This window comes from Emydura macquarii, unplaced genomic scaffold, assembly GCF_026122565.2.
Source record: "Emydura macquarii macquarii isolate MOO-44397 ecotype Brisbane River unplaced genomic scaffold, CSIRO-AGI_Emac_v2 contig_2938, whole genome shotgun sequence".
NCBI classification, from domain to species: domain Eukaryota; kingdom Metazoa; phylum Chordata; order Testudines; family Chelidae; genus Emydura; species Emydura macquarii.
The window spans coordinates 258,626-261,923 of record NW_027133075.1 but is presented as its reverse complement, the minus strand read 5'-3'; the positions used below and the strand labels follow the sequence as shown (position 1 = coordinate 261,923).

The window sequence follows — 3,298 nt, the reverse complement described above, 5'->3', positions numbered from 1 at the left end:
GCATATATATTATGTTTCTAGTAGAATTGTGGAGTTTGCAGACTTGTATAATGCCGCTGGTGTACATCCAGTACCTGGATGGGTCTCAGTCCTTTGTTTCAAAGCTTCAGTTCAGTAGTAGATGAGATGATCCAGAGATAGGTAAAGACTGAAGGACAGACTAAAGACAAAATGGATGTCGTGCAGCTGCCTTTTATGTCCTTTGGTCTATGCCATGCCGCTTGTTGAATATTACAGGAACCAAAATGGAGTCCAGAGTCACATGACTATGTCCTGGTGACTCATCAGATATATCCCTCGCTTCTGTCCCTGGGCCCCTTATACCTGTGGATCTCTTAATGGGCCATTAAGCAGGCTATTGTTCTGCAGTCATCTTGGCTGGGGTGTCACCCAGACAGCACAATTTGAAATACAGCCTTTCTAACAGTACCTGATATGGCATATCTCTTATGATTTTGACATACTGATATTAAACATCATACTAAATGCCCCCCCCCCCCAATCCAGCCAGCGTGACACCCCTAACACGAGATTGGTGTAGAAGGGAGTAATCAGACTCCTGAATACACCTCAAGGGCCCCCCTAATCCAGCCAGCATCACAGTGTCATCTATTACCACGGAGAACAACCTAGCTCCATCCTCCCTGCAACCTCCTTTCAAGTAGTTGAGGGCCGCGGTCAAATCCCTCTTAACTCTTTTCTTCTGCAGACTAAACAAGCCCAGTTCCCTCAGTCCCTCCTCATAAATCATGTGCTCCAGACTCCTAATAATTTTTGTCCCTTCTGCTGGATTCTCTCTGATTTGTCCACATCCCTTCTGTAGCACAAAACTGGACACAAAACTCCAAATGAGGCCTCACCAGTGCTGACTAGAGGGGACTAATGTTGCCACCTCACTGCTCACCCCCCTTTATAGATTGTTATTAACTATAAAATATTTACTGTGCTATTTGTTATCAAATGCATAACCCCCCTCCCTGGGCTTCTCTCCCTTCACAGGAATCTGAGCATTTCACATCCTGATCAGTGATTTGACCCTCTCATGGAGGCTTTCAATCTCACTTACTCCGGCCTGCCAACATTCATCCTAAATGGCATCCCGGGGCTGGAAGCTGCCCACATCTGGATTTCCATCCCTTTCTCTATGTCCTACATCATTAGCCTGTTGGGAAATTTCATGGTTCTGTTTGTTGTGAGCAAAGAGCAGACCCCGCACAAGCCCATTTTCCTGCTGCTCTGCATGCTGGCACTCACAGACATCAGCATGTCAACCTCTGTCGTGCCAATGGCACTGTGCATATTTTGGTTACGTTTCAAAGACATCACTGTGGATGGCTGCCTCACCCAGATGTTCTTCATCCATGCAATTGCTACTATGCACTCAGCCGTCCTCGTGACAATGGCCTTCGATCGCTATGTCGCCATATGTGACCCTCTGAGATACGCCACCATCCTCACCAACGCACGAATCGCTAAGTTAGGGCTAGTGGGTTTGATACGAGCTGTTCTCTTGGTTCTGCCCATGCCCCTGCTACTGCAGAGGCTACCATTCTGTGCCAACCGTGTTATCCCCCACATGTACTGTGGGCACTTCGTTGTGGTGAAGATGTCATGTGGGGACACCACAGTCAGCCGGATGTACAGCCTGGTGATAACATTAGTGGTCATCGGGTTAGACCTCACACTCATTGGCTTATCATCAGAGCCGTCCTCAGGATCTCCTCCAAGAAAGACCACCGGAAAGCCCTCAACACCTGCACAGCCCACATCTGTGTGATACTGATATCTTATACTACCAACCTCTTCTCTGCCCTGACACACAGGTACGGTCAGGGTGTTGCTGCCCACGTTCACATCCTCTTGGCCAGCCTCTATCTCCTTGTGCCCCCCATGCTCAACCCTATCATTTATGGGATCAAAACCAAAGAGCTTCGTAACAAAGTGGGAAAATACATCCTCAGAATGTGATCGCCTGGGGCCAAAGACTTTAAACCTGTGTGATAGGAGGGGTAAAAGCATGTCTCCTCGTTAATCAAGTGTGCTTTGTCTCAATTTGGCTAAGCTTAGCCTTGTGGAAGTTCACAGTTTGAAAAGTTCCTCACACCTAATGTCTTATCACTCCATCACCAAGCTCTGCTCTGGACTTTGCTAAGTTCCATCTCTCTGATGATCACCTGATTTCTTTCTGCGTCACATGTCATCCCCACCCCCACATACCCTGTCACCTGGCCTTTCTATCACATCCAGACCACGAGCACTGATGGCTTCTTTATACTCCCAGCACTATTTTCCAACAGTATGGTTATTGATTCTCACCATTCCTCAGGCCTGGTCTACACTGCCAAGTTAGGTCAACGGAACATGGCTTCCATCAACCACATAAGGTGTGTGTCTGCACTGGGAGCTCCGTTCCGCTGTCTCAAATGTCTATAAAAATTGACTTAATAAAGTCATCTTTGTGGGAGGGGTAGCGCTGAAGTCAAATTGAATGGGTCGAATTAAGGGCAGTGTAGGCGGAACTTTGCATAATTTGACATCATTGGCCTGTGGAAGGTATCCCACAATGCTCCGCTGCGACCACTCTAGACATTTGCACTCTGCTGCACTATGGCCTCAGACACGGGAAACAGCACCTGCCCTGGTGAAACTCTGGGAAATTTTGAATTCCCATTTCGTGTTTGTTCAGCGTGGAGAGAGCTTGCCAGCAGAAATGATCATGGCACCTTCATGCCCCAAATGACCTCCAGCCTGGAGTAGACCTGTGGGATTGGATCTCATCGATCTGTGGGGAGAAGAGTCTGTTCTGGCTCAGCTCAAATCCAGAAAAGAAAGATGGATATCTACGAAAAGATAACGTGCGACATGTTGGAGAATGGGCACAACAAGGATGTGCAGCAGTGCTGCATTAAGATCAAAGAGCTGAGGCAAGAGTATCAGCAAATAAGGGAGGCAAACAACCGCTCTGGCTTCTCATCACAGACATGCTGCTTTCATGAGGAGCTTCATGCGATTCTCAGCAGTGACCCTACCACCACCCCCCAATGCAGCGTAGATATCTTGGGAGAATCCAAAACCAGGATGAATGATGATGAGTCTGGGGATGAGGAAAAGGAGGATGAGAAGAAGAGGAGGCAGGACTGTGGGGTTACCATTACCCCTGAAAGTCAGGTGCTCTTAGTTACCCTTGAGCAGCCCAACCTGACCCAGGAAAGCGTGACTGACCGAGATGTCGGGGAAGGCACATCTGGTGAATAAGTAAATTTCTGAGTTTAAAGCCCTTTTCCAGGTTCAGGTTTAA

The 3,298-nt window shown here is 47.8% G+C and overlaps 1 pseudogene; it reads left to right on the top strand.

Annotated features, from left to right (window-relative positions):
* Positions 1-1,042: 1,042 nt before the first annotated feature.
* On the top strand, positions 1,043-1,968 carry LOC137167586 (olfactory receptor 52P1-like; annotated as a pseudogene).
* Positions 1,969-3,298: the final 1,330 nt, after the last annotated feature.